The 13344-nt window shown below is 44.2% G+C and overlaps 2 non-coding genes and 2 pseudogenes across 2 annotated transcripts; all 4 read right to left on the bottom strand.

Moving 5' to 3' along the window:
• Positions 1 to 7091: 7091 nt before the first annotated feature.
• Positions 7092 to 7282, bottom strand: LOC130311975 (U2 spliceosomal RNA). Its single transcript, XR_008860225.1, has one exon. It is a non-coding gene; the product is annotated as a U2 spliceosomal RNA (small nuclear RNA).
• Positions 7283 to 9373: 2091 nt separating this feature from the next.
• Positions 9374 to 9566, bottom strand: LOC130311966 (U2 spliceosomal RNA). Its single transcript, XR_008860220.1, has one exon. It is a non-coding gene; the product is annotated as a U2 spliceosomal RNA (small nuclear RNA).
• A 694-nt stretch (positions 9567 to 10260) lies between these two features.
• Positions 10261 to 10420, bottom strand: LOC130311969 (U2 spliceosomal RNA; annotated as a pseudogene).
• Positions 10421 to 12507: 2087 nt separating this feature from the next.
• LOC130311962 (U2 spliceosomal RNA) lies at positions 12508 to 12682 on the bottom strand (annotated as a pseudogene).
• Between the last annotated feature and the right edge of the window lie 662 nt (positions 12683 to 13344).

Here is a 13344-nt window from a genome sequence, read left to right as displayed (position 1 = left end):
TGCCAAGAAAAAGTGACCAAACAACAAAACAAAAAAACATGTCAAAAACAATCACAGAAATTGGTCAAAAACTTACAGCTTTCTCCTTTACGTACTTCTTATAAATTTTTCCATCGTGTATGCATCCAGATTTTCTCCGCTTCTTCTTCACCAATTCTCTTTTTGTCCAGTAGAAAGATAGTAAAAATCCTTCCTAAAAACAATCTTTTCAATTCCCTCGGAGAAATAACAACATTTTTAAAAACAAGCAAATTGCGTGAGTCCCATAAAACCTCTTTAAAAACAGAAAAAAGAATCCAATTAGTACGTGTATCTTCCTTTTTACTAAGATCTTGACCAATAAAAACTTTCTCAAAAGAAAAACTGTTATATCCAGTGAGTTGGATTAAAAACTTCTTTAAAAACATAAAAAATTCTTTTGCATAAAAACAGTCCCAATAAAGGTGCACTAAGTCTTCTCTACCTCCACAACCCTCTCTTGGGCATCTGTCACTTATTCTCAAACCTCTTCCATTTAAAAAAGATTGGGTTGGGAGGCAGCCATGAAAGGACATCCAACTAACGTCTTTTTGTCTGTTTGATAGTCCAATAACTTTAAAAAACTTCCAAATCTTCACAGACTGAGCATTAGTGCAGAATGGTACTTCATATAATCTCTCATTTTTCCTTATTTCTTGTTCTATTTTCTTTTTATCAGGTTCACCTAAAGAGCTCAAACCAAATTGATCATTGAAAGACCTGAGGAGCACATAGAAGGTAGGTATCACATGTGCTATGGGTCTCCTCAAATCCCTCTCACACCAGCCCCATTTGGAAAACAACCATCCTGCAAGGTATTTACTCATGTCTGCCGCCCTATTATTGCACTGTATCAATTTAAAAATTAAAAGAAAATAGTGCACCTTTAAAAACAGATCAATGTTTGGAAAGTTATATCCGCCCAAATTCATACTCTTCATCACTTCTTCTCTTCTCATTTTCTCCATCTTAGACCCCCAGAAGAACACAAAAAGCTTCCTTGTGACTCTCCTAGTCCATAACTTCCCTGGAGGAAGCACCATAGCCGTATACAAGAGAAGCGGTAGGATTACAGACTTAATGATAAGAACTTTCCCTTTAAGTGACAAGTTCCTTAACCTCCAGAAGGATAGCTTCTTCTCAATTTTACTGTCCAAAGTCTCATAACTTTTCTTTCCTTTGAGGTCTTTATCAAATATCACTCCTAGCACTTCAATGTCTTCTTTTTCCTTAACACCATCCACTACTATATTCTCTTGGTTCCCAAAACTGCATAATTGGCACTTCCCCCAGTTCACATTCATCCCAGCCACACAACAAAAAATCCTCACATGCAAATTTACTCTGTTGAGATCTGCTTGGGATGTACAAGTAAAAACCACATCGTCCATATAACTTAAAACCTTTAACTTACTACCATCACTACCTGGAATAAAAACACCACTCACACATTTATCTTTCTGCACATTCTTCAACAGGCCCTCTATAACGCATATAAACAGAATTGGGGAGAGTGGGCATCCCTGTCTGACTCCAGACAAGACATTAAAAGCAGGCCCCACATGCCCATTTACTAAAATCTGACTTGTCACCCCATGATAAAAACTCATAATAACAGATAATAACTTTTCTGGAATACCTAAGTGTTTTAAAGCAATGAACATAAAATCATGTGCAACCTTATCATAAGCCTTTTCGAAATCTATGGACTCAACAAACAGTGCATTCTTGTTAAAGTTACTGTAATAAATAGAGTCTCTTAAAAGCAATAAATTATCTGTTATTTTTCTTTTCGGTACTGCACAAACTTGGTATTCTCCCACAAGGTGGTCCACTACATCACTCAGTCTATTAGCCACAATCTTAGCAATTATCTTGTAGTCACAATTTAATAAAGTTATAGGTCTCCAATTTTTAAGATCTCTGCCATCACCTTTTTTATGAATTAATGTTATGACCCCTTTCTTCATAGATTCAGCTAAAACACCTGAGTTAAAAACATATTGCACCACCCGTGTAAACTCTTTACTTAAAATATTCCAGAACGCGGAATAAAACTCAGCGGGGAGACCATCACAGCCTGGTGTCTTCCCTTTGGCCATCTTATCCAGGGCCTGCTTGATCTCCCCTTCACTAACATCATCAATCAAAAAATCTACTTTTTCAACAGGAACATTATTCTCCAAAATATTACAATAATCATTCATCTCCGTCTCACTGGCTCTGCTCTTATTACTAAAGAGTGTCTCATAAAATCTGCCAATCTCCTTCACCATCTCCACTCCAAAAACTTCCCCCGTAGGGGTAAAAACAGATTTAAAAACACCTTTAGCATTAAAACATTTTTTAAAGAAATACCGTGTACACTGCTCATTTTCTTCTAGGTGCTGCACTTTAGACTTATATACAATATTCCTTCCCTTTTCCAACAACCTTTTTTTCATCTCCCCCTTCACCTTAACAATCTCATCCTCCACCTCCACACCAACACGTTTAAACTTATAGAGAGTCTCTAACCGGGATACAAGCCTTTCATCACTCCTCCTCTTCTCTTGTGCTCTCTTTATGCAAAACATCTTAAAGAAATTAGAAAACTCTCCTTTAGCCCATTCCCACCACACTAAGACATTACTAAAATCAGGTTGTTTAGAAACACAGGATAAAAACACATGATTAAAACCAGCCATTACTTCCTCATCTTCCAATAGACTTACATTTAATTTCCAGAGCCCCCTCCCAAAATGAAGGGACTCTGTGACACTTATCTCAGCCGACACCATCTTGTGGTCTGAGAAAGTTGACATCATTTGATTGCACCGGACCACCTTAATCCCATCAGAGACCAGGATGTAATCGATCCGGGATTTACAGCGGCCACTATCTGATATGTACGTATATCTTTCATCAGTGCTAACCATCAGTCCAACATCAGTAAAATGCAAGTCTTGAATAATTTGATTTAAAACATTGGAAGTAATATCAGTTCTAACCTCAGCAGAGCTCTCACGATCATTGACGGATCTAATGCAGTTAAAATCGCCAACAATAATAGTATCTTCACGACCAGGGATAAAAAACTTAAGGGACTCTAAAAAAGACAAACGTGCTTGTTTTTCTGCTGGAGCATACACATTAAAAATTCTCATCCTCTGGCCCAAAACCTCAAAAATTAAAACCATACAACGACCAGGTACTAAAGTTTGGCAATTTAAAACTTTAGTGTCCCTGTTTCGCAATAAAATCCCAACACCTTCATTTTTGTTTTCTGCACATGTGGACCAGAAGGACTGCCCACACTTCCACTCATTTGCATAAGGTGCTGACTTTATTGCACACTCCTGTAAACATATCACATCACTTCTAACATTCTCAAGAATATCAAAAATTGCAGCTCTCCTAATTTCAGACTCAATACTTCTTACATTAATAGTTGTTACAACCAAAGTCATAATAACTAGGAAAAGAAAACCAAATGCTTTAAAATCCATCTTAACTTAGAAATTAACATTTTGGCCTTCAACTTTCCTATGTAAACTTGCAAAACAATCAGGCGACCCTATGTTAGAGTCCCTGTCTATTTCATTATCACTACAAAGAACAAGGGCTTCCTGATCCTCAGACCAGCTCCCTGTCTTACACCTTTTATTCACAACCTGCACATCCTCATCTTCCTCCTCCTCTTCTTCCTTACTGCGAGAAACTCTCTGACCAGGTGTTAGAGATCTCTGAGATGACCCAACAACTTCCATTCCCTCCTCCTCCCCCACAATTGGGTTTGGACATTCAATATCATCCATAGCCTCTTCACTAGAAAGAACATCACCATACACTGTCTCAATTTTCTCCACCACTTTCACTTTTTTTGCTTTTTTCTTTTTCACCAAGGTAAATTCACCTCCCACACCTGTCTCCTCACCAGTCACAGCAGTGGAAACACCCTCCTCCCCTGACCTCTCCTGAGTGCTAATGTGCTCCACTATCACAGAACTTTCCTCAGCCACCTGTGCCACATTAACACTCACACTCACACTCTCACCAACTCCAGGAACAAACCTCCCTCCCCCTTTTTCTCTTTGTTCTCCTCTATTCCCAGCTGCATCAGCATAACTTCTCTTCTTTTTATACCACATATCACAGCCTCTTGCCAAATGTTCCTCACTTCCACAGATATCACATGTCTTCTTCTCTGTACAAATACTTGCTTCATGACCAGTTTTCCCACAATTTCTGCAACATTCTCCTTTCTCAGGGCAATAATCCTGCACATGGCCATAGGCATGGCACTTTCTACAATATTGCAACTGGCCTTCATAAAAGCAGAAACCTCTCTCTCCTCCGATAGAAAACACCTGTGGTATGCTCTTCCTTCCATCTTGCATTCCTTCATCTTTTTTAAATTTTACAATAAACTTTCTCTTACAATTAAAGTACCCAAACTTGTTCTTAAGTCTTCCTATAAATTTCACTTCCTCGCAATACCGGAACAAAAAGTTTGTAACCATTTCATCAGAAACCTTAGGATTATACATGTGGACAATTACTACCTTTGTTGTATTCATAAATAACGGTTCCACTTTAATCTTCTTCATTATAGCAGGCTCACTTTTCCTCTTCATTTCTTCAAGATCCATATAGACTCTCTGGCAAATCTCAGAACCACAAAAAGTAATATCATAAATTCCTTGCCTAGGAAAATCCTGTATAGCCAATACATTCCATACCTGTAGGTAATCAAGCTTGCGAAGAATCTCCACAACGATTTGGTCAAGTCCGATCGTCCCCCGGTGCTCGCCAGGAACGTAGATCCGCACCGTGTCCTCAAGTCCACGCGCCTTCTCGCTCATTTTTGCAGGTAAAACCCACGATCGCGGCTCAGCAACAATCCAGGGCCCCCCGTAAAGAGGGCCCCGATCACCACTCCTTTCAACCCAAACCACGCACAGAAATCCACACGTGATCTTAGCCAAAAGGCCGAGAAGCGATAACCGTGAAAGGGGCGGGCCCAACAAGGTGCCCTTCATGGGCACTATCACTGCTTGCTGTCAGGGAGGCTGCCAGACAATTTTCCATGCACACTCTGGGCTGGGGGGCAGTCAACCACCAGTACACACAGCAGAACCTAAACCCATACCATTATTGCTAAGCAGCAAGACAGGGGCCCATTGCACTCCCACGGGGCCTTTTTAAATGCAATCCATAACCCGGATTTGCCAGGAACCCTTCTTACTCCTCCTACTTGCATGTGACACTGGGCTTAGGATCTGCATAGGAAACACACACACAAGCACACACCTACCTTTGTTGCCTGCAGATGCCTCCTTGGCTGTCCCCAAACGGTATCAAACCAACACCCACGGGAAGCTGTAAGCATAGAGGACATGCCTGCACCCCATTGGACTTACCTGTGTGGGTTAAACCCGGGTTATTTGACAACCTATGGCGGTGATGGTTCTGCTCAGGCAGAGCAGTGCTGATGCTCCTCATAAAGCTGTCGCTGCTGTGAAGGTTCTAGGTGACATCACAAATCCCTATGGTTACATACACAACAAAGCTGGGTTGTTGTTGTTTACACTCTGCAAGGCCTGTGGAAGTGAGTGACATCATAGCACTGTAGTTCTGAGGGTTCTAGATGGATGCAACAATCTCCTGTTGCTTCTATGAAGGCCATAATAGACGACATCACCAAACAGCTCCATAGTCACATACACAGCAAAGGAGAGATGTTGTTTACACCTAGTGATGTCAGTGGTATTGAGTGACATCACAGCACAGTGCTAAGGCTCCTGGGCCTGGACACAGCAGCGGCTGCAATATCTCAACGGAGAATACGTTTATATATATGTGTGTGTGTGCGCGTATATATATATATATATATATATATATATATATATATATATTTCTCCGCCGAAATCACTTTTAAACCCATTTCCACCTTTTTTTCCCTTCTCTTCCTCTTACTTTTTTTTCACGTTTTTTTACGTTTTTCTCCTTTTCGCCTCTTTTCTGGGCGTATTATTCTTCTTTTTCTTCTTTTTTTTCGTCTAATGCATACCCCATCAGTGCAGCAATGCTTATTCAATACCGCCAGCAGATGGAGACACTGGGGGATAATTTTCTAAGGATTTATACTGATTTTTCCTGTCTGAATTTGTCGCACAGAAAGTTGCAGGCCAAATATGTGTGACATTTCTGCGACTTTAGCTTCTAGAGCATTTTTACAACATTATACATAGGTGCTGAATACATAAAAAGCGACTGTTCAGCGACAGACAAGTCGCATCGGCTGAAAGTAGGCCAGAATGTCAGTCCATGTTGGAGCAGGTTTAGATACAGTCTAAAGTATAGATCTCAAAGTCTGTGCACAGAATTTAGCAAGGGCCTCGCACCTTCTGATGCATCAGGTAGGTGCACAATAGCATAGCCTAACCCTCTGTACTTTGGTCTATATTGATGCGGGACATAGACAGCCAGCTGATGACCAATCCATTAGTGCAATGGATGGCTGGAAGCATTTGTCTTTGCCTTTGCAATACCACAGAAGCAATGCATGGTCAATGTACAGCAATGACACACCTGTGTGAACAGCCAGGAGACCCCCCCCCCCCCCCCATGTTATGTTACATAGTTACATAGTTAGTACGGTCGAAAAAAGACATATGTCCATCAAGTTCAACCAGGGAATTAAGGGGTAGGGGTGTGGCGCGATATTGGGGAAGGGATGAGATTTTATATTTCTTCATAAGCATTAATCTTATTTTGTCAATTAGGAACATTCAGCACCCACCCGCTATCAAGGCAGCTGCCTATCATGTCATGCCCTACCCTGCACAGGTGTGCTGGCTACTCAAATGATCCAATTAAGGAGGCCATTTAGTCAGCAGCAGCAGAAGTCCTGTGCCTGGACGCTCCAACAGCGGCCAGACACAAGCAGAAGCAGAAGCAGCAGAAGCAGCAGCAGCACCACCTTTTGTTTTTTGGCTGCAGCAGCAGCAAGGCCCACAGGGCTGGCTAGCTGGCTAGCCAGCAAGCAGGTAGCAATGAAAGTAGGAATCTTTCTTTTTAACCCTGTAAGGGGGTGGTGCACTGTACCCGAAGATACTGCCATATCGGGTCAATGCATAGGGCGACGGAAGCAAGCTTCGAAATCGGCCCCCGTTCTCAAAAATCCATTTAATATATGGTCCCCAGATAGGGGACGTATCAGATATTAAACTGATAAGAACAGATACTACACTTGATCTTAGCCAAAAGGCCGAGAAGCGATAACCGTGAAAGGGGCGGGCCCAACAAGGTGCCCTTCATGGGCACTATCACTGCTTGCTGTCAGGGAGGCTGCCAGACAATTTTCCATGCACACTCTGGGCTGGGGGGCAGTCAACCACCAGTACACACAGCAGAACCTAAACCCATACCATTATTGCTAAGCAGCAAGACAGGGGCCCATTGCACTCCCACGGGGCCTTTTTAAATGCAATCCATAACCCGGATTTGCCAGGAACCCTTCTTACTCCTCCTACTTGCATGTGACACTGGGCTTAGGATCTGCATAGGAAACACACACACAAGCACACACCTACCTTTGTTGCCTGCAGATGCCTCCTTGGCTGTCCCCAAACGGTATCAAACCAACACCCACGGGAAGCTGTAAGCATAGAGGACATGCCTGCACCCCATTGGACTTACCTGTGTGGGTTAATCCCGGGTTATTTGACAACCTATGGCGGTGATGGTTCTGCTCAGGCAGAGCAGTGCTGATGCTCCTCATAAAGCTGTCGCTGCTGTGAAGGTTCTAGGTGACATCACAAATCCCTATGGTTACATACACAACAAAGCTGGGTTGTTGTTGTTTACACTCTGCAAGGCCTGTGGAAGTGAGTGACATCATAGCACTGTAGTTCTGAGGGTTCTAGATGGATGCAACAATCTCCTGTTGCTTCTATGAAGGCCATAATAGACGACATCACCAAACAGCTCCATAGTCACATACACAGCAAAGGAGAGATGTTGTTTACACCTAGTGATGTCAGTGGTATTGAGTGACATCACAGCACAGTGCTAAGGCTCCTGGGCCTGGACACAGCAGCGGCTGCAATATCTCAACGGAGAATACGTTTATATATATGTGTGTGTGTGCGCGTATATATATATATATATATATATATATATATATATATATATTTCTCCGCCGAAATCACTTTTAAACCCATTTCCACCTTTTTTTCCCTTCTCTTCCTCTTACTTTTTTTTCACGTTTTTTTACGTTTTTCTCCTTTTCGCCTCTTTTCTGGGCGTATTATTCTTCTTTTTCTTCTTTTTTTTCGTCTAATGCATACCCCATCAGTGCAGCAATGCTTATTCAATACCGCCAGCAGATGGAGACACTGGGGGATAATTTTCTAAGGATTTATACTGATTTTTCCTGTCTGAATTTGTCGCACAGAAAGTTGCAGGCCAAATATGTGTGACATTTCTGCGACTTTAGCTTCTAGAGCATTTTTACAACATTATACATAGGTGCTGAATACATAAAAAGCGACTGTTCAGCGACAGACAAGTCGCATCGGCTGAAAGTAGGCCAGAATGTCAGTCCATGTTGGAGAAGGTTTAGATACAGTCTAAAGTATAGATCTCAAAGTCTGTGCACAGAATTTAGCAAGGGCCTCGCACCTTCTGATGCATCAGGTAGGTGCACAATAGCATAGCCTAACCCTCTGTACTTTGGTCTATATTGATGCGGGACATAGACAGCCAGCTGATGACCAATCCATTAGTGCAATGGATGGCTGGAAGCATTTGTCTTTGCCTTTGCAATACCACAGAAGCAATGCATGGTCAATGTACAGCAATGACACACCTGTGTGAACAGCCAGGAGACCCCCCCCCCCCCCCATGTTATGTTACATAGTTACATAGTTAGTACGGTCGAAAAAAGACATATGTCCATCAAGTTCAACCAGGGAATTAAGGGGTAGGGGTGTGGCGCGATATTGGGGAAGGGATGAGATTTTATATTTCTTCATAAGCATTAATCTTATTTTGTCAATTAGGAACATTCAGCACCCACCCGCTATCAAGGCAGCTGCCTATCATGTCATGCCCTACCTGCACAGGTGTGCTGGCTACTCAAATGATCCAATTAAGGAGGCCATTTAGTCAGCAGCAGCAGAAGTCCTGTGCCTGGACGCTCCAACAGCGGCCAGACACAAGCAGAAGCAGAAGCAGCAGAAGCAGCAGCAGCACCACCTTTTGTTTTTTGGCTGCTGCAGCAGCAGCAAGGCCCACAGGGCTGGCTAGCTGGCTAGCCAGCAAGCAGGTAGCAATGAAAGTAGGAATCTTTCTTTTTAACCCTGTAAGGGGGTGGTGCACTGTACCCGAAGATACTGCCATATCGGGTCAATGCATAGGGCGACGGAAGCAAGCTTCGAAATCGGCCCCCGTTCTCAAAAATCCATTTAATATATGGTCCCCAGATAGGGGACGTATCAGATATTAAACTGATAAGAACAGATTTTTTTTTTTTTTTTTTTTTTTTTTTATCTAAAGCCGAGGAACGTGCTTTCGATTCACCCAAGGTGCAAGAAAAAGTGCAAACGTGTTACACTAAAAAAAACGTGCACAAAGGATGCGGTCTATCGCAAGCCCTTCTCCGATAGGAGAGAGGCCCCCCAACAAACCTTACCCTTCGCCTCCGGACCAAAAGGTACCTGCGAGGTTCCAGGTTCGATGTCCCTTTTCGCCGAAGCTACTAGGGGACCACAAATGCTCCCGGCATCCCCCTTGGCGTTGGCCAAGGTATCTGCCCGCAGAGCCGATTACGGTAGGTACCCTGCCAAAGCAGGAGTACCCGGGGTGTTTGCAGGGAGGTGCGGAACCTAATGGCCACACACACCTCCCCTAGACCGCCAGGAGGGACACCCAGAAGGGCTACCGCATCCTGACAAATCCTGTGAACACACAACACGCAAAAAGTGACACAGTGAGACAAAAAAGAAATAAATAAGTGAATGTGTGCAGATATACTGCCCGGACATCCGGCCGGATCTATAAAAATTTCTCTGATCCTAGCCAGAAGGCCGGGAATCAAGAGGTGAGTGCCACAAGGTGAAGAGATTATGGTGCCCGTGCTTCAACTCAGTGAGTCTATTCTCCCAGTGAGTTTCGGCACCTCGGGGTCACCACTCCCCGAGGCACAAAAGTACCTCGGCTCTAGACCCTCTCAGCCTCATGGCGAGACCCGGAGGGAACAGGTCACATCGGGGCAGCCGTCGAGCTGATTCCTCAGAACCAGCCCCGGAAAGCCCTGGTACACCTGCATCCTCCATGCAGCACCCATCCCCACCAGCATGAAAACTGATAAGAACAGATACTACACTTGATCTTAGCCAAAAGGCCGAGAAGCGATAACCGTGAAAGGGGCGGGCCCAACAAGGTGCCCTTCATGGGCACTATCACTGCTTGCTGTCAGGGAGGCTGCCAGACAATTTTCCATGCACACTCTGGGCTGGGGGGCAGTCAACCACCAGTACACACAGCAGAACCTAAACCCATACCATTATTGCTAAGCAGCAAGACAGGGGCCCATTGCACTCCCACGGGGCCTTTTTAAATGCAATCCATAACCCGGATTTGCCAGGAACCCTTCTTACTCCTCCTACTTGCATGTGACACTGGGCTTAGGATCTGCATAGGAAACACACACACAAGCACACACCTACCTTTGTTGCCTGCAGATGCCTCCTTGGCTGTCCCCAAACGGTATCAAACCAACACCCACGGGAAGCTGTAAGCATAGAGGACATGCCTGCACCCCATTGGACTTACCTGTGTGGGTTAAACCCGGGTTATTTGACAACCTATGGCGGTGATGGTTCTGCTCAGGCAGAGCAGTGCTGATGCTCCTCATAAAGCTGTCGCTGCTGTGAAGGTTCTAGGTGACATCACAAATCCCTATGGTTACATACACAACAAAGCTGGGTTGTTGTTGTTTACACTCTGCAAGGCCTGTGGAAGTGAGTGACATCATAGCACTGTAGTTCTGAGGGTTCTAGATGGATGCAACAATCTCCTGTTGCTTCTATGAAGGCCATAATAGACGACATCACCAAACAGCTCCATAGTCACATACACAGCAAAGGAGAGATGTTGTTTACACCTAGTGATGTCAGTGGTATTGAGTGACATCACAGCACAGTGCTAAGGCTCCTGGGCCTGGACACAGCAGCGGCTGCAATATCTCAACGGAGAATACGTTTATATATATGTGTGTGTGTGCGCGTATATATATATATATATATATATATATATATATATATATATATTTCTCCGCCGAAATCACTTTTAAACCCATTTCCACCTTTTTTCCCCTTCTCTTCCTCTTACTTTTTTTTCACGTTTTTTTACGTTTTTCTCCTTTTCGCCTCTTTTCTGGGCGTATTATTCTTCTTTTTCTTCTTTTTTTTCGTCTAATGCATACCCCATCAGTGCAGCAATGCTTATTCAATACCGCCAGCAGATGGAGACACTGGGGGATAATTTTCTAAGGATTTATACTGATTTTTCCTGTCTGAATTTGTCGCACAGAAAGTTGCAGGCCAAATATGTGTGACATTTCTGCGACTTTAGCTTCTAGAGCATTTTTACAACATTATACATAGGTGCTGAATACATAAAAAGCGACTGTTCAGCGACAGACAAGTCGCATCGGCTGAAAGTAGGCCAGAATGTCAGTCCATGTTGGAGCAGGTTTAGATACAGTCTAAAGTATAGATCTCAAAGTCTGTGCACAGAATTTAGCAAGGGCCTCGCACCTTCTGATGCATCAGGTAGGTGCACAATAGCATAGCCTAACCCTCTGTACTTTGGTCTATATTGATGCGGGACATAGACAGCCAGCTGATGACCAATCCATTAGTGCAATGGATGGCTGGAAGCATTTGTCTTTGCCTTTGCAATACCACAGAAGCAATGCATGGTCAATGTACAGCAATGACACACCTGTGTGAACAGCCAGGAGACCCCCCCCCCCCATGTTATGTTACATAGTTACATAGTTAGTACGGTCGAAAAAAGACATATGTCCATCAAGTTCAACCAGGGAATTAAGGGGTAGGGGTGTGGCGCGATATTGGGGAAGGGATGAGATTTTATATTTCTTCATAAGCATTAATCTTATTTTGTCAATTAGGAACATTCAGCACCCACCCGCTATCAAGGCAGCTGCCTATCATGTCATGCCCTACCTGCAAAGGTGTGCTGGCTACTCAAATGATCCAATTAAGGAGGCCATTTAGTCAGCAGCAGCAGAAGTCCTGTGCCTGGACGCTCCAACAGCGGCCAGACACAAGCAGAAGCAGAAGCAGCAGAAGCAGCAGCAGCACCACCTTTTGTTTTTTGGCTGCAGCAGCAGCAAGGCCCACAGGGCTGGCTAGCTGGCTAGCCAGCAAGCAGGTAGCAATGAAAGTAGGAATCTTTCTTTTTAACCCTGTAAGGGGGTGGTGCACTGTACCCGAAGATACTGCCATATCGGGTCAATGCATAGGGCGACGGAAGCAAGCTTCGAAATCGGCCCCCGTTCTCAAAAATCCATTTAATATATGGTCCCCAGATAGGGGACGTATCAGATATTAAACTGATAAGAACAGATACTTTTTTAAAGCCGAGGAACGTGCTTTCGATTCACCCAAAGTGCAAGAAAAAGTGCAAACGTGTTACACTAAAAAAACGTGCACAAAGGATGCGGTCTATCGCAAGCCCTTCTCCGATAGGAGAGAGGCCCCCCAACAAACCTTACCCTTCACCTCCGGACCAAAAGGTACCTGCGAGGTTCCAGGTTCGATGTCCCTTTTCGCCGAAGCTACTAGGGGACCACAAATGCTCCCGGCATCCCCCTTGGCGTTGGCCAAGGTATCTGCCCGCAGAGCCGATTACGGTAGGTACCCTGCCAAAGCAGGAGTACCCGGGGTGTTTGCAGGGAGGTGCGGAACCTAATGGCCACACACACCTCCCCTAGACCGCCAGGAGGGACACCCAGAAGGGCTACCGCATCCTGACAAATCCTGTGAACACACAACACGCAAAAAGTGACACAGTGAGACAAAGAAGAAATAAATAAGTGAATGTGTGCAGATATACTGCCCGGACATCCGGCCGGATCTATAAAAATTTCTCTGATCCTAGCCAGAAGGCCGGGAATCAAGAGGTGAGTGCCACAAGGTGAAGAGATTATGGTGCCCGTGCTTCAACTCAGTGAGTCTATTCTCCCAGTGAGTTTCGGCACCTCGGGGTCACCACTCCCCGAGGCACAAAAGTACCTCGGCTCTAGACCCT

Source organism: Hyla sarda, unplaced genomic scaffold (assembly GCF_029499605.1).
Source record: "Hyla sarda isolate aHylSar1 unplaced genomic scaffold, aHylSar1.hap1 scaffold_1696, whole genome shotgun sequence".
In the NCBI taxonomy this organism is placed as follows: Eukaryota; Metazoa; Chordata; class Amphibia; order Anura; family Hylidae; genus Hyla; species Hyla sarda.
The sequence above is the reverse complement of the archived record's forward strand: the minus strand, read 5'-3'. Positions and strand labels throughout refer to the sequence as shown.